This window comes from Emydura macquarii, unplaced genomic scaffold (genome assembly GCF_026122565.2).
Source record: "Emydura macquarii macquarii isolate MOO-44397 ecotype Brisbane River unplaced genomic scaffold, CSIRO-AGI_Emac_v2 contig_3240, whole genome shotgun sequence".
Taxonomy (NCBI): Eukaryota; Metazoa; Chordata; order Testudines; family Chelidae; genus Emydura; species Emydura macquarii.
In genome coordinates this window covers 1,433,398-1,459,141 of record NW_027133377.1, presented here as the reverse complement: position 1 = coordinate 1,459,141, position 25,744 = coordinate 1,433,398, and the positions used below count along the sequence as shown (strand labels likewise).

At 40.6% G+C, this 25,744-nt stretch overlaps 1 long non-coding RNA gene across 2 annotated transcripts in view; it reads right to left on the bottom strand.

Annotated features, from left to right (window-relative positions):
• Positions 1-15,473: 15,473 nt before the first annotated feature.
• LOC137142672 (uncharacterized) overlaps positions 15,474-25,744 on the bottom strand; it is a 45,903-nt gene continuing 35,632 nt past the window's right edge. Inside the window, exons 3-5 of one of the 2 annotated variants that reach the window (XR_010916987.1) lie at positions 16,115-16,212; positions 15,775-15,866; positions 15,474-15,557 (exon numbers count right to left, since the gene is read on the bottom strand). This is a non-coding gene — a long non-coding RNA (uncharacterized lncRNA). Of the gene's footprint in view, positions 15,558-15,774; positions 15,867-16,074; positions 16,213-25,744 lie in introns of those variants that run through there. The other variant, XR_010916986.1, reaches the window with a different exon arrangement.

Here is a 25,744-nt window from a genome sequence, read left to right as displayed (position 1 = left end):
GTTGTAACTGTGGGAGAATTAACTCTAACCCATGTTTTAAAAAGACCCCACTTCACTTATCATATTTCCCACAAAAACTTAGATTGAGCCTAAAAGAAACAGGATTACACATTGTCTGCAATGTCTGACGTTGTCCCCTATTGCCAAAAGTAAACAGTGATGTGCACGTGGGTTATTTTTAATCAAATAGAATCATAATATGACGACATCGACAGCAACAGCTATTATTTGGCATAGCTCTGTATGCTACAGTACTTTTTTGTACCTTTGTGGCATTGATTAATATGAAGGCTGTTTCTGAAAAAGTTAGTTTGCATTTATGAATATTAGCATTTTCAGGATCAGGCTCTATGTGAGCAAAAGAATAATATCTACTATCAATTAAGTGAATCTAGGCTCTGTTTTGAGCATCTTATTATGCTAGGAAAAGGATTTTTCCTTCTAAATTTCACCTTTTACGGTAAGTTTATGCTTAAAAAAAGGTTCTGACAGCCCTTGAAAACATTTTTCATCAAAATCGATCGCTAAAGGGCCTTTCAGCTCTTAGCCAATGATTCCAATACAGCCCAGGTCAGTAGTGACTCAAAGTCCTTATCTGACATCTCTGGGATGTGTTGATGATTTCAGTCCAGTTCTCAAGTTGTCACGTTTCCATCTCACAGTTGACACCCCTCTGGGAAGCTTCAGTGGAAAAGCCAAACAGTGAATTGACATGAAGACTAAATTATCCTCTGACCTTCCTGCTTGTTACATGCACTGGCAAGGGATGGAATGGGAAGAAAATCACAGTACTGCTGCCCATTCCCTGGATAAGTGGAGGATTTCTGTCTCCAAGGATCCTTGCCCAGTACCATGCCTAAGCACTAAATAAATGGATTTTAAAATGTAAGAGGAAAGGGGGGAAAAAAACACCTTCTTTGAAGTCAGAGCTATCCATCCTCCAGACAAATGAAGTTGCACTAACATTTGCATAGCTTCATTATGACTGGCAAAATACATGCTTAATTGAATGAGGCACACAAGGCCCTATCCAATTCTCAATTAAGTCTGTGGAAAAATTCCTGTGTACTTCAGTAGGAGTTGGATGAGGCCCTGACTGGCCAATTTCTCTCCTGCCAAAAAAAAATCTTAAGAAAGTTTTTTTAATCCTACTTGCTCTCTAAAAGAAACTGAATTTTTTCTGCCATAGAAGAGTAAGCACACAACAGAAATCCCCTAACAAGTTGCAAATACACACAAATACAGTCGGGGAAAAACAATAGCAAGGGAGTTAGGTATAACATGAGCATTCTGTACTTTTAGCCTTCAGCGCAACAGGCACCAATGTGTCTTCAGTCCAGTTTTAGTGTCAAACAGAAATATTTAGTTTTACTTTGGGGTTATTTTTGCCAGTTTCCTCAGCAGGAAAAAAAATGCATTGAAGAACTGACATTTACTAGATTTTAAAATCAGCCTTACAAAACTGACAGACATGACACTGACAAATTAAATCCTTTGAGCCCCTCTAGTTTACCCTGGAGACTGGTCCCTGGATAGCCCTCAAATCTGAGGTCACAGATGTGGTATATTGCCACCATAATCCTCTGAAAAAGCTGCTCAGAATGTGGGTCATTGATATATAGACACGCACACACACACCCTCATTATCCAACCCTCTCATTTGGCAGCCCATATTGAGAGCTGCAGCCAAGGTGAGCTCAACAGAGGCCTTGTCTAGATGAAAAAATTGTCCCAACTTAACTAAATCTGTTTAGAAACTGATTTTAATAAGTGGCTGCAATCCCCAGGCACGGACACTCTTATTTGGATTTAGCAGTGCCTATATATCAATTTAAGTCAGTAAGGAATTGATTTAGCAGAAATCACCCCCTCCCTCTGAAGTCACTTATCCAGTGTCACCAGATCTGCAGTTTCATTCATGCAACATTCAGTCCTACACTTGATGCCCAGGGTTGCAGCTCAAACTATCTTTTCTGATATCCAGCTGGAAACACCTCTTTGATGCAGACCTGGCCACATTGACCCAAACCTTTCTGACCTCTAGGCAGGATTACAGTCATGCTCTTTACCTGGGATTACCAGGGAAGCAGCACAGAAACTGTAAATGGCCCAGCACATAGTGGCCCATCTCCAAAAGGACAATAGGTAACAAGAGCATATTTTACCAGTGCATTGGCTCCCTGTTCAGTACTGGAACTTGCTACTTATCTTCAAAGCCCTCAATAGGCCAGTACCCAACTATCTCAGGAATTAGCCTCTCCTTCTGCAGGACACAACACCCTCCCCCCCAGCCCCAAGATCAATAGAAATGAAGCAGCTAATGATATCCAGGAGGAGTTTCATGAGAATGGAGGACAAGGAGGTGGGGTGTTTTTTTGTTTTTGTTTTTTTTTAAAAAGGGAAGCATGTCCTTCTATAGAATTTTTAACTGCAAGAGATCAGGATGCATTCATGTGTTGCCCTTAATCAAAGATCAGTTCAAGACATGCCAGGACTTCCCTTCCAAGGTGACACCACATTGGACACAGTGTTTTATTTCTCCTTAGATCTGATCAAAATTTCTTCATCTGAGTTTTTTCTTTTAAAATGGAGTTATCAAAATTAAGATGTTCCACAAAAGACAATTTGATTTGATTTTTATATCAGAGAACAAATTTCATTGAAATCAAAAAACAAAGAACCCCTCACTCCAAGCACAATTTGTAACAGGACATTATCTGTTATTGCCACTTTAATAACTAGCCAACCTTTAAATTAATTAAAACTGTATGGATCTTTTCTACATGAAGAATGTAAATGATACGTAAATTAAATAGATATTAAATCTGTTGCTAACTTTTCATTTGGACTCATTAAATGAAATCCCCTGTTTTATACAGAGGGGAAATATTTCACCTGAAGTGATGAATCATAGCTGTTTATATAGTGAAATAAGGACTGCAGTGTCAGTCCTTTGAAACCAAATAAGCATACAGTAAATGTTTTTAGGAACACAAGGCAAAATGGATTACTAAAAGCAAAATATTTTTTAAAACTGAATCATTTGTTCTTTTGGTCCCTTCACTGCATCACATTTAAGCCAGGAAACAGGCTCATTAGTGGTTTTGTGAGTCTTGTTGGTTTCTCTTTGTACTAATATATTTGTTACTATTGACAGTATGTCAGCCTAGCAATATAGGTTTAGGAAAGCAAATCTATATTTAGTAGATACAAAAACAATCCACAAAGAAAAAAAATGTGCAATTACAAGGAAACTATAGAATGTATACAATATGTAACAAAATGTGACATCTTTGTTTCAGTGAATTGTAAATAAGATCGCATTAAACAGGAAGAGCTTACAGGAAAGAATAAGCAATGAAGTCATTGGCTCAGGAGAGTACAGACTGAAGTCCAAAATGGCTATTTAAACCTTTTTCCTCTGCAATTTTATACTGTCATATGAGGTTTGGGGTTTATTAAGCTTCCTCTGCTTTGTTGTTAACAACAAAGGTGTTATTTACCTAGGTTCCCACCTGGTTATTTAAAATGCATATACTGAACCTGCCCTCCTCTAGATTCTTTTAATCATATTTTCAGTTCTTTCATTTTTAATTTCCTTATTTTTTAATTTCTACCATTTTATATTTTCTCTATTCACACTATTATCACTTTTCTATTTTTATCCTCTCTCCAGTTGCCTACATTATCTCCTTTATCTCAAAATTTAGCTTTTTTCCCTTAGATCTACTAATTTTCTTTTTTTTTTTTTTTACACTCTAATTCTTTTTTGCTTTCTCTGTACGATGCAACCTGACCTTTTTTTTTTATCAGCTACCCTAGCACATCTCTCTTTCTTGACTCTCTCCCTAAATAATAACTCTACAGAGATTTGCTAGCCCTTTTAACCTGAAACCATAAACTAGAGAGAGCTGAAGATCATCAGTATAATTCTTTCCTCCAGGCATTGAAGAGTCTTGGACAAGTTAATACAGGAAACTGTTGTAGCCGCCTGGCAATTTTCCTTTTAACATCTTGGTGCTTTAAAAATCATGTGTGACTGAACTAGCTCTGAAGCATTAGATGATAAAGGATGGATTTTTCAGACTCAGCATGGCACAAAAGAGAATCATGGTGAGGGAAGGGAAAGAGAATGAACATCTATCTTGAAAAGCTAAAACAAAAATATAAAACCCGTGACCTAACAGAGTCCTTAATAATCAAGATACGTGAACAGGAAGGCCTGACTATCCACTGCTTGTGAAGGCTCTTTGAATTGATAAGAGGATGTAAAGCCTCTCACTTCCTAGTCTTGTCTTCTAATCTGAAAATTTCTAAATATGACTAAGGCCACAGACTACCCTCAGTTTAGGGTAGACTGTGGCTCCAGTCACATTGACAGCAATAGGAAATGGTGGCCATTTTCAGAAAGGGCAATTCTTTGTGGCATTCTCTTTAGCAATGCCTGAAGAATAATGATCTAAAGAATCAACTTTCAGTTATGAAGAATAAATACAAAAAAATATTAATCCTTTAAAGCTTCTTTAAATGTTTCCAGTACATGAGATTTCAGTGAATTTTAACTGGAAAAAAAAAGTGCTGAAATTTGGGGAGGATACAGTATTTTTCAAACATAACAAAAAGGCTGAATTCCTGTGTTAACTGCAAAACTCAATTCAGCCTTAACCATATAGCAAGTACACTGTGTCAAAAGGCCCTGTTTTATTCCCTGTATTTTTTTTGCCTTTCATGACACTTGATATTTAGACAGAAATCATTGCATTCTTGCCATCTGGCCACTGCACAACCCATGTGGCATCTGTCTTAAATGCTGGGATGAAGACATTCCATATAACAGTGTTTTAACATTTATTTTGTTTTTTACTGCTTTGCAATAAAAAACACGCATACCATGCTCTGGGAGCCTTTGACAATCACTAAAACAGACCCATCAAATACCCCTACTAAATAAAATAACTAGCAACAACATATCTTCAAAAGAAAATCCAACTCCCCAAAGAATCCTCACATCACCACTACTAGACAGCAATCTCATGGGGGAAAAAAGGGGGTTAGGGGGGCCCTGCAGTGCACCCTCAAGGTTAACAAACATGGTCTGTTGCTGACGAAGGAGAGAAACAAGTTCCAAAAGCCTAGATCCCTAACGGAGTCACCCAATTAGCTGCCTTCTCTTATCCCAACTGGGTTTCAGCTCAGGCACCTCTGCTGACCACAGCTGTAGTAGCCTGTCACAGGAAGTTTTAGATAGGTCATCTCAAGGCCATTTAGGGCTTTATGTCAAAAACCGACATGTAAAAATCAACCCAGAAACCAATATGCATTCAGTGCAGATTGCAGAGCACAGGTTTCATCTGTTCAGACACACATACAGAATGCACCTAGTCTTTTCTCTGTGTGTATGGACAATAACCCAAATATAGTACTAAACCAAACCAACATTTCCTTTCCCATCAACGTATCAAGACTAATAATTGCCACCATCACCTTTAGCCCATGTAATCACCTTTAGCCTTTTTCCTCCTCAGAGCCTTAGAAATCAGACTGATCTTGCAACACTGTATTACAATGAAATAAAAAGGAATGCAAGGTAGGCATACAAAATAACCATCAAGTTAGAAAATAAAATAGATTTTGTCATAAACACTGAATAATGTACTTAAATTAAATACATTTTGAACATAAATCTCCAGGCAAAAACCCCAATTTGGAGCTAATTAACCCTAACACAGCTAATCTAGATATGGATAGCACTGAATATGGGGTTAACCTCTTACCAAGGAATAGGCAGGGTTTTGCGTTAGCAAGGAACATCCCTTTGTCAGAATCCACTCTGATCCCTATTTTTCTCCCTGGCATGGCTAGCACTCCATTTACACAGAGGCTGTCAATTAGAAAGAGATGTGTAAACTTAATAAATACCCTTTGAAATAGCCAGAGAAAAGTTCAGTTGATGCCCTTTGCAAGATTGTTGCCAATTATCAGATAGAGGGTTCTGAAACCCCAGGGGTCAAGGTGGAGAAGGGCTCAGATTTGATGGTTCAGATAGCAGCCATTTTTTAGAGCAGGATAAGAAATTAAGTATCCAATTAAAGTGACCGGTATTGTAATGTGAAAATAATGCAATCACCTAGCAGATCAAGTTTAACAGTAACCAGTAGCCTTTCCTCACTGGAGGCCTAGGATATCCAATTATTGCACTGTCAACAATCCACTCCAGTCTGGCTGTTTAAAGGTCACGAATGAGGTTTCTGGTTCTTTTCCTTTAAGTCCCTCCTCGCTACCATCTCCTCTCCATTTGACACATCCCTCATTATTATTTGCAGTGGAGTACAAACTAGAGACGCAATGAGGACCAAGAGGCACACACACACACACACCCTCCTTGTGCTAGGCATTGACCACACATATAAAGAAAAGTTGGCCTCTGCTCACTATCTAAGTATAAGATAAGAAACAATAAGTGAATACAACAGACAGATGGAGGAGCACAAGGTCTCACTGAGATGATCTTGATTAGTGTAATCGAATCACTAATGGCTATACCGTGCACTACATTCTAGCCACTGGCAAGGAACAGTGTGCTGTTGCACTGTCCCTATAGCAGCCAGGGAGGGAGACTGTGACCCAGACTCTGGGGGTGAGAGTAAACTGTGAAGGTCTATTTCCAGCTCCGCATGTGCTCCCAACATGCTCACATAGCTTCACCCCCTAGTGCAGTGGGGTCATGCCAAATCCCCACCCACCTTCACAAGGTATTGGACATAATGGCTGTGTGGAGCCTCCTATCCACTGCGCACAAGAAGTGAGAGTAAGGCACAAAGGTGTAAGGAGCACCTTATGTCCCCTTCCTCCTTTCTGCTAGTATGTAGAATTGGACACAATTTCTCCCTCTACCAGTAGCTCTGTCAGTTCTCCATCAAGCAGTGGTGCCCATTCTATTCTCTCAGTGAGGACACATGCTAAAGGAATGTCTACACTGCAATAAAAACCCAAGACTGGCCCATGACAGCTGAGTTGGGCTCATGAGGCTCAGGCTAAGGGGCCATTTAATTGTGGTGTAGATGTTTCAGCTCAGGCTGGAGCCTGGGCTCTAGAACCCTGAGAGGGAGTGTGTCCCCCAGAGCTCTGACTGTAGCCAAAACCCAAATGTCTACACCGCAACTAAACAGCCCCTTAGCCTGAGCCCCTGCAAGCCTGAGTCAGCTGGCACAGGGGTGGCCGCGGGTGTCTAATTGCACTGTATACATACCCTCAGTGTGTAACAGGAGAACCACAGCACCCAAGGCCAAATCCTCCCACTTTTAACTTTGCAGTTTAACTTTGAGGCAGTTAGTAATAATCAAAAGATAGAAAGCAGAAATGGAAAAGTTCTAGAAATCCAGCAAATAATGTATGTAAATAAACCTATTTAAAGTGAAATATCTTTGCACTGTATTGAATGTACAAGTCACTGATTAAAAAACAAACTAAGTACAGATGCCCAGGTGTAAAACTAAGGACAATTTAGAACAGTATGTGCAGGTAATAAGATAAAAGAGGCATACACTCATATTTGGAGTGCAGTATTTAAAAAAAATCATGTCCTATTAATTTGTTTTCTGTTTGAGTGCAAATACACAACTGGCAAATTGAGAAGCTATTTAACACCAATTCTGAACTGCCATTGGCAGTTTATCTATTCATACTAGATCAAGATTTTTGTAAATTGTTTAATAATATATTTGACAGCAAAATTGATTAGATCCAGCTATTTAGAGGTTGGTTATTCCATTCAGCAGGTGGCTTCCAGTTTATCTTCTAAACAGTGAATACCAACTAGTTGATTGGTAGCTTTCCAGCTAGTTTTTTCACTCTGTATATGCCAAAGGCTCCAGCCACTGTTGGTATCTTTAAAGGAATCATTCTGAAAAGCATGTTAAATGAGGTGGCCCTACACGAAGAGTTTGCCTAGAGTTCTTTAAGTACATACTTTGGAAAATAACACATTTTAAAAACATTTTAGTAATAAAATTGGGTTTGTTCACTGGAAGTTGGCAGTATTTCAGCTTCTCTAAAACCTGTTTCTTCTGCACTTCAAAAGCAATAAGATACAAGTTAATATATTTCCTGTTCCTAATGATTGCCTGTATTCTTACATTTGTTACTTTTTGGTGTAATCATTTTAGTAAAGATATTTTCATCAACAAAGAAAACACTAAGGAAAAAAGATAGGAAGACTAACAGAAAAATATTGCCAATTAGGATATGCCATAGACTAATTCATGCTACCTGGATTCTCCATCAATAGAATGTAACCAGCATTAAGAATACTATTTAGCAATTTTAGCACTAGTTGAATGACATTTAAAATAATCTAAAACTCCATTTATCAAGGCCTTGGTAGTGGCCTAGTTTCTATATTGGTTGTAGGTAATACTCTAAGATGTACAGATTTTAAAGTTTCTGCCTCAACTGGTTTTTACAAGATTTAGCTTTCAAAAAAATTCTAAGTTACCAAATCAATGCTTCCGCTATTGCAAGTTACCCTGGACACCTAAAATTGTCTATGCTATTCTGTATATCCTACTCGATGATTTTAATTTATCTGGTTTTCTCTCTTTCTCCATTAATCAGCACATCAAATATAAAAACAACATTATTGATTGTGCCCAACTGCCTGAAATCTAGAGTTTGAACTTTGTAACTTGCAGGATACTTTTGCTTTTATTCTGCTTTTATCCTTGATCATTTCTGTTAAATAGAGTTTATGTTGTAATACTTTTTTCTGCTATTTGTGGTGTTAAAACCTTACAAGAGGGGAAGAGCATATTGATATAGTTTCAAAAGGTTATGGTAGCCATGGTACTTTTTATAAAGTAGCTCTACATTTACCTCATCTTTCTTAAAGAGATCACTTTGGGGTTAGAGAAGAAACTGGGTGTCAGGGAGCCCTAGGTTCTGTTTCCAGCTGTGGCACTTAGTCCCTCAATGACCTTAGCAAGTCGCTTCTGATGTGATACTCCAAAATGTGCATTTAAAATGTCGTTTCACAACTATTCACATGTAACTTTGAAATAAGCCTTCTACTGAGACTGGTTGAAGAGTTTCTATTGAAACTCATTTTGATGCAAAATTGGGTTTGACAAAAATTTCATTTCAATTTTTCATCAAAAACCAAAAGCCCCAAAACCTAAGTCTTTGTTTTTTGCCAAAACCAAAACATTTTGATTTGGATATGCCCCTGTGGTACTACATGGGAATTTTAGTTTAGGTGTCTCATGTTCCGATTCTCCTTTACGGACCAGGTCCTCCATACAGACTTCATCTCCCATCTGTAGACTGGTGGCACGGTCCAACCCGCGTCATCACGACCCTTCCTCATCCCAGGCTCCGAGGAAGGCCACAGCGCCTTTGTCAAGGGGAATAAACTCCCTGTTTATGAGTCTGTAGCCCTGGCCCCCAGACAGGGTGGGCTTCCCCAGCAGTCTATAGCCCCCAGGGCTGGTAAGGGGTCTGTGGCACCCTGGCCTTCCGACAGGCAGGGTGGGCCAGTAATCTATTGCCCCCAGCCCTCAGATAGGCCAATGGCTCGCAAGCAGGGCTGGAAAGTACCAAGGTCCTATGGCCCCCAGCCCTCAAACAGGGCGGGGAGGTGGTGGTGAGTAGTCTGGTGTCCCCGGCCTCCAAGCAGGGCAGGGCAGACAAGCAGTCTGTTGCCCCCGGTCCTCAAGTAGGTGGGCAGGTACAGTCTACAGCCTCCGGCCCTCAAGCCGGGCAGGGATGGCAAAGGAGTTCATAGCCCTGGCCCTCAAGCGGGAGGGGCACGTACAGGTTGCAGCCCCCGGCCCTCAAGCCGGGCAGGGCTCATGCGGCAATCAATAGCCTTAAGCGGGCGGGGCAGGTCTAGAGGTCTATAGCCCCCGGCCTTACAGTCAGGCAAAGCTTGGGGTCCTCTGGCCAGCAGTGTAGAGGATGCCAAGCACTCCCAGGGTGGTTAGGGAATGGGGGAGGGGGACATAGGCCCACCTGACTCCACTGCGTCCCAGCCCAAGGCCCTATCACCACTGAGTCAGAGGGGCTCCAGCCACAACACGCTAACGGGGGTTTCCCCCTGACTCAGCCACTTGCTATGGCTGTCCCTGGGCCACTTCCTCCCACCCAATCCCTGTTTACCTGCAGCCATGTAGCTCCCTCCAGGTCACTGGGGGACGTGGTGAGCAGGCATCCGGTGAGTCCCTCACCATCAACCAGCGGCAGGTCCGGAAACTCCTCATGGTCATCTGCAGAAGCTAGCTCCTCCAGGTCACAGGGCCCCAGGGGTTCCTCCAGTCCGCAAGGTCCAGTCCACGCCGGTGGGTCCTCCATGCCAGGCAGTTCCTCCAGGTCAGGCCGGCCTCAGGGGGTTTCCCCCACCCAGCGGGCTTGGGTAGCTGCTCCCAGTCACTTGGGCCCAGCGGTCCTACCCAGTCACTCGGGCCCGGCAATTCAAGCAAGCTTTGGAGGCTCCGGCCAGCAGGGCGGTTGCGCCAAACGGCCACAAGGCCTGGATCAGGCCTAGGCCACAGCCTCTGGGAAGACATGTCTGCCTCCAGCGGCAGCTTCCCCCTAACTGAACTGCTGGGCTTGCCTTTTATACTTCCTACTGTGGCCCTGCTCCACCCCTCTGCTTCTGGGTGGCTTGGCCTGCAGGGCCTGGTTCTGTCCAGCGGGGGCAGAGTGAACCTTCCTCGGGCCCTGGTTCCAAGGACGGCCACAGCGCCTTGCTACACCATCATACACTCCCATGGGACTTACATGACGCACTGCTTCCCACATGTAGAAGGGAAACTGTGGTGCATCATGGGAGATATAGTCCAACCACAGAGCTTGGTTTATAGAGAAAAATGGGAGCAGTGGCATTTCCAAAGCAAAATATTTTGGATTTTAGTTTAAAATGTCTTGTTTTATTATTTTATTTTGAAAAATAAAAGGGTTTAAAAAAAAAAAAAACATGGCCTGCTTTACTTTCTACTAACATTGCTTTACTTTCTGCTAACATTGTTTCATTAAAATTTGATTGCTCAGATGTTCAAAGAAAAACCACACAGAAGGAGTACAAGCATGGCTAAAGCTGTTTAAAATGCTAGTGGAAGTTTTCGGCATTCACTACTCTAACAATATTTGCTTATTTTGTAGTGAATTGTGAAGATCTGGTGCCCTATAAATATGAGACAGACATTAATGAATGTTTGTAAATTGTTTTATGATCCTAAAATGAAATGGTATCTAATTCATTTTAAACTAACCTACTTCCTGCTGAATGTATTTCTTCTTCAGTTGATGAGCTCACTTCCTACTGAATCAGAACTTCATCCTTATAATATGAATTAAACCAGAGAAACCCTGAGCAGATCTGATGAAACTTATTAATGGATTTTCAAAGTTCTCAGGTATAAAATAAATTGGCAAAATGATTAAGCACTCTCCTTGTCCCTATTCTGCCATATTGCCATATTAGCTAAACAACATTTCTAGTGGCTTAAAGAACATGAAGCTATTGAACATAGTGTTAAACTAGAGTACTAGAAAAATATAAGGGGAGAATATTAGTTCAGCAATATAATACCTGAAAAACCAGTTTATGAACTAGAGCAAATTGGTGTAGTTGTCTCACCTTGTCAAAATGAAATAAAAGTGATACCCGGCCCGTAGCTAAATTGCTTATTTAGGACATTGCCAATTGTTATTCTATGCAGTTACTTTAATAGACACATGGATCAAAACATTTCTATCAGAAGGGAAAAGACCAATAGTTCAAACAGAAGGATTAGATGCCCATAAATCTAAAGGTAGTTTAGGATTTCCCAATTTAGAGATGTTATATACTCCAAAATGTCTTTCACATTCTTCTTTTTGAATCAACTGCATCCTACCTGTTTAGAAGCTTAAATAACAGCACAACTTCTAATTCAATTGCGCTTAGCTGCCCTAATTAAAAATCGCCACAATAACTGCTGTAGTAAGGATACCTGAATTGATCAATATTTTAACCAGATTTAACCCATTGTTCTTCCTTTTGGAATACTGCTAAAAATTCATGGTAAGTCCCTTTTTGGAGAGAGTGGAAAATGACCAGGATTGCTTCCTCAAGACTTTTGCCTGAGACTTTTGCCCAACTGCCTTTGCATCCTGACAAAATGGTTTTAACATGGGAAATCACCAGCCATGGAGATTTCATGTAAGTTATGTGATTTGTATTCCTGCTTGCCTACAGCACCTAACCAACAGCACCTCCAGCACTTCCTATGTAATAATCTCAGTAGTGAAACATGCATCTGCATTTCATCCAATTTAAAGTTTAAGTGACATTACTACAACTTTCTCTCCTATTTGTGCATATCAGTCTAAAAGAGATAAATGTTTTGATGACAGTAAATTGAACTATTGAATCAAAATCAAAACTAGAACAAGATGTGTTGCACAAGTGCACCCTTTTAAATGTGGGCTACTTGACAATAGAGTGCACTGGAAATCAGGGTGGTAATCTTACACACACTAGTTATCTGCGTCCTATAATTAGCATTTTGGGTCAAGTGTTATAAGTTATACAGCAGTAGTACGAAAACAAGTTACTATCAGAGTCTGACTGATATTTACTACATGGGTTTTCATCAATACACTAGACTATAAAGACTTTAAAAGATGGGCTATTGGGTTCTACTTTCAAGATTGATATGTTGAAATGGTAGAAATTGTTTTGGATCAGCACCTTCAATGACAAAGTGAAGAACTTCTAGTTCTGTGGCAATAAACATTCTTTTATATAGGGAGCAAGACTGCCACTCATTTCAGTGAAACATACATTAGCCAGGTGTAGAGAGGTAGATGACATCACTAGCCCAATTCTGAAACCACTACTGCATCCTCCAGAGTGTCCCCTGATCTAGCAGGTGGTACTGCATGCTACAGTACAGCATGCCACATTATGGGCCTGATTCTCTTCTTCCTTAAGCCTTCCAGTGTGGTCTATGGTGGTAAGCAGCAAGCTAATGCTTATATGGCTCTCTGCCCTCTCCTACTCCATTTCCTCTCTTCTAGATCTGGCATCTGTCCTGAAGTCTCTCTGACTTCTTCAATGGCCCCATTCTGCCATATGTCTTCTCCATTTTCTGTATTGCTTTGCATATCCTTCTCACCTTTATCAGACTGTAGGTGGGATGGATACATTAAGATTTGTTCAATAAGCCTCTTAAACAGTGGTCATTGAAGCATGTTTTGTACCATGCTGTAATAAATGAGAGAAGAGGTCCTTGCTGCCTTCTGGACATCCCAAGATGTTACTAAATGCATTGAGTTATTTTTACTTTGCTTCATCTGTCCATAGTCCCAAAACACTTTTTATAGCACTGATTTAATTGTGCTATTTTGTTTGTTTGTTTGTTTAATACACTGTTGCTTTCTGTTACCAAATGACAGATCAACTGATGGGTACTTTTTTTCTTTACCCCCTTCTGTTTTCATATTTCTCATTCTTTTATGAGCGGATGATATTTTTAAACTATGGAATTGCCCATAGCATTTTCTGAACACTGCTGTCTCCTTTGTGCTGCCACACTGTCACAGAGCAGCCTTATCGTCTGAAAATCAAGGCCAGAGAATCTTGTCCAAAGGATTCCATGAGGACTGGCTAAAGCCATGACACCAAGACAGTCATTTCAGGAACTGTATGGAGGTAAGAAGTTGAAACATGCATTAGTAGAGATGCCCTTATTTTGAGTTGGGCTGAGGCTAGGGTGACATCCCAGATTTTTACAAGCCACAGTTTCTCCAACTGATCTGTTATAGTGCGTAACCAGCTACTAGATATCATGCATGTCATTTGTGCTTCTAGGATCTGCTTATCACAGGCAAGCAGAAGTGAGTACCTTATTCCTAAAAGAAGACGTGAGTAAGCTCCATTTACCCATGCTATCCTTCACTACTCGTCTGGGAAGCTGGCTTCAATTATGTTTGTTACAGTTGAACCTTGGAGTAGTTAATTTGTGTGGCAGAGCAGCTGAAGAGGAAGGGGTTAACTCCACAGGCCCAACTGTACTAGCCACGCTTAGTATAATGAGAGCCACATGACTGTGCTGAGGAGTTACCTGGGTGAGAGTTAAGGGAACAGACAATATTAGGAGTGCAGGGCAGAGACAAGGGCCAGCAAGGAAGTTGTAAAATGCTGCCTAAATATTTTTGAAAGATTTGGGGGGCGGGGGAAGATTATTGGCTGTCTAGTATGGGTATCAAAATGGCGTGTAACCAAAACCAGTCAAGAAATAGTATTTAAAATCTGTGCTCATGGCTGCACAAAACTAGTTTAAACCAGTTATATCATCAACTAGGCATATCCTGCAGTGCTAACGTTTTCAGTGAGACAATTTGCAGCAGGAAGTTTTACTGGTATTTCTCCCTCCCCATTCTGTGCTCCTGGCCTAGCAAGAAGGGATCTAGAATATTGAAGCCCCAATGCTGAAAGCTGCAGTGCACATTCAGAATCCTGCACTCCTACAGAGGTACATTGACTCCAGCTTTCCAGATCATGGTCTATAGGCCAGAAGACAACGTTGCCAAACCCAAGTATTGAGTCTGGCCTCAGAAATGGTATGAGATTTTTAAAATAGATTTGAGATTCACTTTATTTTACGTCTGGCTTTAGAGCCTTTAATGTTAACTAGAGCTGGTCAGAAGACAGGGGAAAGAAAGATCCATGAAAAACTTCCGTTTTGGGGCAAAATATTTAAATTCAGTAAACCAAAGTGCTGCCAGGGTGCCTCATATTCCCTTTATTCTCTATAGACCAGGCTCTCTTGTCAGACTGCATCTCCCATGATATACCATCCACGGTCTTCATTTTTGGTGAGGGGACATCACAGGAGTCCTATGGCCATTGTACATTATACGAGATGAAATGCAGGTGGGGGGCCCTGAACCACAGGGGAGAAGAGGACCAGGAGACACAGCGATGGCACATCCAGAATGAAATGTTGGGGTTTTGGCGAAAACCAGAACTTTTTGGTGGGTTTTTTTTTTTTTTGACAAATCAGAAGTTTCACAGTAAACAGATTATTTTCACCAAAAAAAAAAAAAAAATCTGTTCAGTTGAAAACTCAGTTTTTGGTTGAAAACAGTTCTGATATAAGATTTTCAGTCAGCCCTAATCTTCATGTTTTTACACGCCTCTGCAGCCACGACGGCTAGAAATTCATTGTCTTTTTTTTTTTTAAAGAAAGCTGAGAATCTCATGTATTCACTTGACTCCATGATCTAAAGCCTTTTCAGGGTTCCTCCCCACTCCAATTTTTATTCAGCTAAAGCTGTTGACTTGAGTTATCATCTATGAAATGATGCACAATGCACTCTCCTATTCCTTAAAAGATTATATATTTACCCCTGTATTTCCCCTCAGTGGTCCAGCAGGGGCACTCACTCTCAGGCTTCCAGCTCCCCAGCTGTTGCCTCTCTAAGGTGGAGACATGTCCCTCTTCCTTCTGACCAGGGATTTCCAGGCTGCACAGTTCCATGCCCTCAGGTTGCCCTGGGACACCAGCTTGCTATCTCTTTAGAGACAGTTAACAGGTGTAATTGCTACATTTATAAAGGTACCACTGCAGTATTTTCTTTGCAAGCCTATTGTCTCCTTAAAGTAAAAAGCACTACAGAGAAGACAGTAAAAAGAAAAATGCATGTTCATAATATTATCAAACATCACCCTAACATGGATGCTGGCAGGAGCAGTCCTTCAATCCCCCACCCAAGTGGATTCCTTGTGGTTACCTGTTCATCACAGGTTCAGCTCAGATCAAGCACACAGCCTTATGAAGCCTCAGGATTGGGGCCCTCCATGGACCAGGGGTCCTGGCCACTTGCTGGAACGAGAAGAAGGCCCTGAGACAGTTTAAAAACCGGGCTATTTATCCAAAAAGCAGTTATTTGTCTATTGATTCCTGGAGAAACCAGTCTGAACTAGTATATGCATCAATCAACCCTTTGACCCCACCCCCATGGAGATAATTGATGAAGTGTATTAGCATGCCCCCTCCCTATTAGAAAAGGTACATGAAATGCTACAACACATACACAATTGCATTTTAATATTCCCCCAAAAGGTATTAACCTTAATTCAATAAGGTTTAACTTAATTCCATGAACTTTCTTCCAGGATATTTGTCAGTCTGTCACAGCTCCTTCTCCTGTGTCTGTCTTGTCCGGCTCCTGAATGAAGCGACATCAGACATACAAATGGTTACTATTAACTTGTTTAAGTATTAAACCAAAGAAATAGGAAAATCAGTGCCTCCACCCCATTAATCCCAATGGCTTTTAACTTTAAAATCATAGATTTTACTTTTTGTCTGAAACCACCCATCCATTTGCTCTTGCACTTTTTTTTAAAGGCATCCCTCTGCACATCAGTCACATACAGCAGGAAGCAGTGTACAGATTCCTAGCTTTTCTCTCTTTCAGACAGACTGCTCATGTATATGTTCACATGTTTGCTCTTCTTGCATTAGAATATTCATTGGATATAAATTATGTAAAAATATGAAAGCCACTAGAACGTTGCAGGAAAAGCATACACTCTCTTGGCTAGTGCTGATGTTTTTAAGGTAACCTTCTTTCTATTGTATAGGGACTTGAAACAAAATCTGTTCTTTGAGAGACGCTTCAAAACAATGTTTCCAGTTAAAAATATATTTCATCTTATAAATATATTGTACCAGAATATTAACACACCATACCAACAATCATGATTAGAGATGGGCAATTTTTAATTGGTTTTGAAGCATCCAAAACTATTTGCCAAATTTGGGTTGAATACGATTTTGGTTGGAGAAAAAAAAAAACAGAATAGTCAAAACACTTTTACTTTTCCCCTCAAAACATCATTTCAATTTTTAAATTTTAAGTTTCTTTTATTAAACACGCACACGCACACGCACACGCACACACAGAGGGTGAAAAAACACCGAAAAGGCCAGACTGAAATGAAAAAACTCAGGGGGGAAAAATATGATTGAGTTAACCAAAATGAAATGTTTTTCAGTCAATGTGTTTGAATTGAACTGGATTTTTCAGTTTAGTCACCAAATCAAAAAATGCACTATTTGCTCAGCTCTAGTCATATTCTCTGGCTAATGCAGTATTGTTCACTATCAGGATGAGAAGTGTATTTACCTATTGTAAGTCTCATGATACTGGAGAACAAGGAAAATTTACACTTAACAGATTCCATTTAATAGAAATGCACTTCCAATTGGGTTATCTTTCCATCAAAAAACAGGCCACCTCCAAACCATATTACTTCTCTTCTAGGGCTAAATGCTCAATTATCTTTCATATCCATATCCTCTGTCAACTAGATCTTTGTCTGTAGCCTTTAATCTTAACCTGAAGCCCCTAGTGACACAACTAACGCACTTACCAGAGAAGGAAGAGGTAGGTTGGGGGAGCTATTAAAAATATTAAAGAAATGAATATTCTAAAGTTATTTGCTCATTACTTTAAACCTTTTCCTCAAAACCCGTTTTGATAACTAATACGTATATGTTGCAAATTGTCACACCAGTTGGAACCATGTGTACTTTAGTGATTTCTAGAACACCAGACCCTTCCTATTAACATTATCTGATAGTGATTGAAAAGGGATTGAGAGTTCCATTTAGGTAGCTGAAAGTGTCATCTACAGGAGGTAGAAATCAGAGCCTCCTCCCCATTATGAGGGCTAGCTGAGTCAGTTATACATCAAAGCCCCATTCTCATAAGGAATGGAACAATGAGAAAGATACACTAAAATTAGGGCACATGGAAAATAGCTACATGCCTTAAATCTTTTTCCATAAGTGCCTATAATTATATCCCCTTGTAATTATGTTGGTCATTCTGCTAGCCATTCTGTACTGAGTACCAGAAGAGAGGTGTTCTTGGAGAAGCCATCATCTCTTGTTTGTAGCTTGTTGCTCTTCTTAGTGACTATTTAAGGAGTACTGTGACTCCAGATATTATGGTTAAGCCTGTCCACCACCCTCAATCAGTTCAAATTCTACTTCTCCAACACAAAAGATTTTTCTGCTATTTACCTCCAGTTTTTCCAGGACCATAATTCAAGGGTCTGAGCTATTAATTTTTTTATATGCTGTATAACTTGGCCTGCTTAATATCTGCAGACATTTGTAAACTTACTATGCTGCTATAGTGAATATGTACTATTTATATGAAGATAAATTTAAGAAAAAACCCAACATGTTATTTAGGGTCTGTAAACTTCTCTTCACTTGAGTGGTCCTGATGACGTTCATATTCATGAGTGAGGATTTTGCACAACTGGGGCAATTAATTATTAACGTTCCATGACATCCTTGTGTATTGTTTGCAAAGTGCATAGCATAGTCTCAGTGCTACAAACATTTTAAAAATCATACCCATCCAGGATACCAACCAGGATTAATTGATCGGAAAAGCCTTGAAGGTTTTCTTCCAGCAGTGTTCCTAGCAACTGAAGACCAGTCTTATTCTAGGTAACTTTTAAAGGATCTTAATTTTGACTTCCTACTTTGCAGCTCCAGAACCTTTTCTACAATTACCCAGGAACATTATTGCCTCTCTCCTTGGAAACTCCTTTCTCTGACAGACCCAATGCTGCATTATGTGCTTTTAGATAGGTTTCTTTTTGAAAAACCACTTAGTTTATATAAACAGCGTAATCTCACAAGACTGCACTGGAAGATCCATCCAGGTTTCAGTAGGTCAATTTTACAAATACAGTAAACAAAAATTGACATTGCATGTCCCCTTTTCTGCTAATATTTTCTGGCATTAAGGAGCAGCCATCCAAACTTACATCAGGTAACTTCAAAAAGAAAAAAAGAGCTGACCCATAAAGTTGTCTCCAAGCAGGATCTTACCACTGTAAATTAGGCCTATGAATCATAGTAATGGACTAAGCTCCCATCTATTACTAATTCAATCCATTGAGATAAATCTGCTAGAAGAGGAATACCAGACAGTAGTCTCAGTTCACGGGATGCAACTGAGGAAGAGGTGATGCAAAGGAAAGATTTGCATTTCCCTGATCCTAGGGCCAGCCAAGGGGCATTTCAGCTTGGCTGGCTATGGACCCAAACGGTGTGTCATCTGGGGATTACCCAAAGTAGTGCACATGTAGTGTCCATGCCCTTCTTTTGGCATGACTCCTATAGTTATGCAGCAGGCACCCAAGCATTTCCCCAAGCAAGGGTAATTCTCAGCTGGAATGATCTGCCAGCTGCCCAGCAATGTTGCACTGACAGAGTGGTAAAAGGAGCCAGAGAAAGGATTAGGATAGAGCACAATTTCTTTTTACTAAATGCTTGACTGTGATAAAAAAATTCATTCCTTAAAATAAAAATACTGGAATTGATTAATAGATGCTGGCTACAGAAGTCAGGATACAAAGTTTAATAGTGTTCAAGACACACTTAGGACCAACTCCAGCACCATTTTCTACTGGAATTGGCCCTCACTAACTGACTCAATCATCTGCAGTCAGAAGGGATGAAAACCATGCAGATACAGCTTTGTGACAGGTTGAGAGAAGGGTGATTTGGTGTTTCTGCAACATCAGAATCTCAACAGAACCCCCTCCTTGACTGCTCTGTAAGAATTAAAGCTAGGGAATGGGACCAGCCATTCTTTGGCACTATTCTCCCACCTCCCCTGCAAAAATGCCTTGCCTAAATTAATGCCAACTACAATATTGTTATGCTGAGAAGTACTGGTGACTGCATAGTTCACAAACCTCTTTGAAACTACGTGTGAACACACTGGCTCAGTTAACACAACAGTCAGGCTAAATTAGTCACAAGCCCCCCACCTAAGACTAAGGGGGTTGTGAAAATTCCCAGGAGTTATAGACTGGGTGGGTGGAGCAGCTTTTTGCTGAGTATTGTTTTGGGCCAGAGTGTTGGCAGGGGGGGAGGGGGTGTTGTAGGGGTGGCAGAGACAGACAGCTAGAAGGAGCAGCTGAAAGCATGGGATCTGACCCTGGAAGAAACCTAGGGAGAGGTTTTTGGGTTGGGGTGCAGGAAGAGTGCTTGTGGTGCTGTTTCCTGCTATTCGATTCCTTCTAAATTAAGAGACCCAGAATTTTGGACATTCTTTGTAAATAAAGAAAATGGTATTAAAGAAATACATAACTATCATCAATTTCCACTGCCAAAGGGAACATCCCCAGTTGCTAAGCTTTGCTAGCCACTCAGGTCAAAAAGGGGCAACAACATCTTCTGCCTTCACAAATACAATGAGTTCTAAGCAGTTGGAATCACAGGAGCAGGTTTTACAGCATTTAGCCAGTCTAGCTCGGAGGACAAGCCTCAGAGGACACCTTGCCGTCTTTCTGTGCTCTTGCCAGCTAGTGTTTGCTGCCCACTACAGTGGATCACAATCATTTATTTTAGGGAAAAGGAGGAAAAACATTTACTGGAAATTTGTTTGTTTTTCAACCAGCTCTGCTTCTGGCAGCAGCATATTCACTAGCCAAGGGGTAAGGAAGAAAGAGGTTGGAATTCTTGCTAACCAACCCCCACACTACACTCTTCTGGAGACACAGTTTGCAGGCTGGCACATTAGCTAACCAGCTCTCTAGGGAGACAGACTGAGGGATCCTATATCAGTATTGGCCCAAGGGCAGAAGTTCCCTACCCCCTCTGGCATGCCAGTACAGCAGAGCATAGGATTTAGCTCCAGTTGTATTAGAAACTGATGATGCATTTTAGTGGAGTAGGATGCTGGAGCAGCATTGCCTTTTTCAGACAGCAGACTTGTATTTAGTTAATAGTAACGCTCATTCTCTGCTACACTACACACTTTTAATTGTGTTTAGTTAAGAAATATGTAGAAAACACGATAAAAATAAAACATTTACTGTACGGACTAAATCAAAAAACAAAGGCCATACGTCTTGGAAAAAAAAGTCTTCAGATCTATTTCTGCACACAAATGATTGCCCACTATGCACATTAACAAAAGGACACATTCCGAAGAGAGCTACTGTAGGAGTAAACTGTGGTGTGCACATTTGCCACTTGGACAGTCAAAGTATTTTTCAAAGCCCAGGTGATTCCTCTTTTCTCACTGCATCTGCACTTAGTGAAATCATCCACAGAGAACTGGTTTCAAAAACAGGCTATAAAGCAAGTTGGCAAATGTAATCTGTGCACAAATATATTGCTCTGTCATTTGGAATGATATCATTACTAGTTTTATTTAGATTTAAAAGGACTTACACTTTTAACTGTCACATTAGGCACCTAGATCTCAGAATCCGGCCCCAGGGGTTATTCACAAGACTTCTGCTGAGCTGCTGCCAACCCTGTAGGTGCCTGAACTCACTCAGCACCTAAATGTTTGCAGTAAAAGTTCTCAAGGCACCTATGTTTCTGCCTGTGAGTGTGCGAACTGCAGCTCTATGCCAGCTGTCTGGATGCCCAAGATCTAGAGCAATGCACAAACTTGGGGAAGTCTGGTGTTCCTCCAGCTAACTGACCTGCAGGGTCTGATCTGGCGAGCGTGCTCAGATCTCACCTACCAGACTGGGCCCCTACAGATGAGCTTACACAAAACAGAGGAGCAGCAGCTCCCTGATAGCTTTCAGCTAGGATACTCATCTGGGATGTGGGAGAACTCTGGTTCAAGTTCCTCTGCTGGCAGAAGGCATCTAAACAGGGATCTGTCACCTCTCAGGTGAGTGCCCTAACCACTGGGCCATGGGGTATTCTGATGGGGGAGCAGGAACTGGCTCATGGGTTTCCCACCTTCAAGATGAGTGCTCTAACTACCAGGCTCCAGCGTCACTCTCTGGCCCGGGGCCTTTCATTATTTATCCACAGTAGAACAGCTTCAAGAGGAGAGACGAAGGGAACCCCACATCAGAACGTCCGACAGTCCTGTAGATTGCACTCTATCTTGACAGGCAGCCAATCCCTGTTCAAATCCTCTCACCCTCTCAAGTGGAGGGGGGGACTTGAAATAGGTCTCCAGCATCCCAGGTGAATACTCTAAGCACTGGGCTAAATTGTGGGAGAAGTCATCCTCTATTTCTCGCTTTCCAAATGCTGGGCATATAAACTGGGATGTGTGGCAGAGCTGGCATATGCACAGTTGTAATGCCCCATGTGTGACATTTGGCAGCCCTGTGTAATCTGTTCATGGACAATCCACAAATGAGTCACCAAGGGCCAGTGCAACCATGGTAGACTAGGTACCAGCTCATGCCAAGGTCATTAGGCCTTACTAAACACTGATAAATGCATAGTCTGGCTTGCCTTTGTGCTAGCATTGTTAAAATAGATGTTAAGTTTATAGGTATGTATTTAGACTTCATGAAATGTTTGTAGGATGCGGCATGTATTGATCTCACTCATAACAGCTGTATCTGATAGTATAAAGTTATACTGAGTGTTTGCATTGTAAACCTCTGTAATTATTCAACTCACCACATAGGAAAGAAGAATCAATTAATGTAAAGTGCTGGTCCTGCACACAAGAAGGCTCACTGAAATCAAGTGAGCCATTGTGAAACAAAGAACAAAAAGACTTTGTTGATTGCTCTACACATACCCATGAAGAGGAGACAGCAGCTGATACTTGTTCCATCAGTTTGAACTCTAGTGAAAGGGAATAAAAATCCCTAACCAGAAGAAACTGTATCACTGTGCTTAGAATTTGGAGAGGGCAATATTGCTAAGCTTAAGCAAGGGGTCCCCAAGCTACTTGGGTTGGGTTAGCCCTAAAGGACTGTAGAGTTTGCACATTACAGCAGCTTCTATTACCTTTTGAAACTTAAGACTAACTCATTTTTGTGTGTGTCTCTTTGCCTGCTTTAACCTTGTAAGTAACTCATTTCTTGTTTCTTAGTTAATAAATCTTTAGTTTATTATAGGATTGGCTGCAAGCATCTTTGGTGTGAGTTCTAAGGTGCAATTGACCTGAGAAAAGTGACTGGTCCTTTGGAACTGGGAGTAACCTGAATATTGTTGTGAGTTTTGTTATAAGAGACTATCAAAAAGGCAAGCTTGCCTAGGTGGCAAGATAGACCAGAGTGCCCAAGAGGACTGTCTGTGACTCCATGTTAAGGCTGTTATAGTGCTTGAGGAGTTCACACTTGATACTTGACTGGTGAAATTAATTCTAGAACACCATCAGTTTGCTGTTTGTACAGTCTGCCCTGAGGTTGGTACTAATGTTCTTGAGCTACCTCTAGATAGCTTGACAGTCAAATACAGTCATACTGACGAGCACCTATTTCCATGAGTTGTATCACTGATCTCTGAAACTGGCTCTGAGTAAGTTGTATTACAAGTTATTTGCCCATCTCAAGTTGTAAGTGATGCCTTGTTTCCATTAACATTCATGGATTTCAGAGTATTTGACTAAACACTAGACTGAACAGATCTTACTAACTTGAAGTTGTGTGGCAAATCAGAAGAGGAAAATAAACCATTTTATTGTAAAATCACATTTCCCATTATTGAAATATGATTTGACACACTCATGTAACACATGCAAATTGCATCTCTTAACCTGAACCTGTAACAAAATGTAATTAAACTGCAATACAAGCTATTAGAAAAGTGAAAAACAAAAACCACTTTGGGTTTCTTAATCATAGGAAGGTGTTTAGTTTAGCATAGCCCTTTTAATCATAATATACTTTTCCATTATTCTCAAGTAAATGAGTGACTAAGCTACATTTGATTACTTCTTAGCTCTTCTCAAGATCACTTTACAAAATGGTTGCATTTAGCATTCAAGATTATACTCAGTTTGCTTCTCATTGAGACAGGATGAGTCAAAGAAACTTAATCCATTGATTCCAATACACACACACACACACACACACACACACACAAGCTTCAGAAATACTTGAAATGAGTAAATTCTGAATTGACTACACTATGTATTCGTGGTAGGTCACATCCAAGAGATGAATTATGAACCTTCAACGTTTAAACCTTACTGTATATTGAGCCAACTTAAAATATTTTACTGATCATGAAAAAAAGCAGATCAAATAAATAATCAGAAAGACCACGAGGATTGCAGAAAACCTCGACATGCACATAGCATTTCTTCTAAACAAGGGTTAGGTTGTGCTTTGATTTTATTCAGCCTTGCATGAGAGCAAGGCTTCAACTCACTACCCAGTATGGCATGGAGGACTTGCCTAATTCTGAGCACAGAGAGGGAGAGTAGGGGCTTCACAGGCAGTATTTGCAGTGGGAAATAAGTAGGTGGGGAGGGGCAAGGAGTGGAAGAAACCATGGCTGAGCAGGCAGGGGGAGGGGAGAAGGGGGACAAAGTGGTGGAAGTTATGCTGCACCTTGGCAGGGGTGTAGTAAGTTATTCCCCACACCTTCCCCATCACCTCCAAAATAAAAGGTGAGCCTAGAGAAGAATTGTGTATTGAAGCACAAATTCCTTCCCACGACTCCTCTTTGAATGTCACACCCCTGCACTGTTCCATATTCAGGGTGTACCCCAAAGGCTCCATTTAGCCCTCAATATATAGCCTTAATACGTGTAGAGGGAGTAAAGGGGGGGAAAACGGACAAAAGTTTCCATTGTATACTGAATATGCAAGTGCGTTATTCTATTGATTACCATAAAATGGATGTTGCAGCATTGGGTACTGCTCGTATTTGTTATTATTCTGTATAGAATTAAAATGCATGCAAGCATGAAGTCATGAAGGGCTAAAAATAAACCAACATTTTGAAATAATTATTTTTTAAATAAATATTTCTGCTCAGCACAATAGCCTTTTCTTCTTGCTTTATTTCTGTGACTCCAGATGTGTCACGTCAGTGCATGCAGATGATGGTGTCATTAGTAAAATAGTTGAGCTGAATTAATTCAGACAAGTTTGGCTAATTCTGAACATCTGAACACTTATCTCCTTGCAGGCTTTTTGCCACTTGCATTCCACATAGCTGCTGCCAACAGACCAGGTCATTACCAGTCCAAGAGGAGTAAGGTCAGAGGAGCTTTTGTAAGGGCTTTCCTGACTCAGTAACATGCAGTTTTATCTGTGATCCCATTTCGTAGCAAGGCTGATAGTCATTTCCACTTCGCACTGAGATTACTTTACATTTCTTTTAAATGAATAAGTTCCTTCTCCTTTTTTAATGGGTAATAGCTGAGCATAATAGACTCTCCCAGCTCTCATCAAGTAACAGACTCTTATTGCAAATTCATCTAGTATGTATATTTTATTGAAAAGTAGCAGGGTCTGAGAAGCAAGTTTGCGGTTTGTTCATGATTTCCAGAAGCTGCTGCAAATGCCAGCAAAAGACTTTCCTTAGCATCCCACTACTTTTCAGTAGACAGCAGTATAGACAAGTTAGCAGATGTTACAACACGAAATGATAAGTTCAGGTGGTAGGGGAAGTGATCCATGTCCAGTATGTAAGATACTATGAGGAGCTCTGCATAAAAGTCAGTTAGGAGGTTTGAATCTGGCCCTTACTCCCAGATTAGTCATTTATCACAAGAAGTCAGTCTCACTGAAATTAGTGGAACTATTACAGAGTAAGGCACCACTCCAAGAGAGTAAGGGTATCATAATCTGGCCCTCACTAATTGGAGTGTAAATATGGTAAATAAAGTTTTACATAAATATTCAAGTTTTGGTTTACTTTAACAGCTTTCATTCTCAGATATTCTGGCAAATGAGTTTACTGGCAAGAATGTTTGCTGAAAAAAGCAAAAT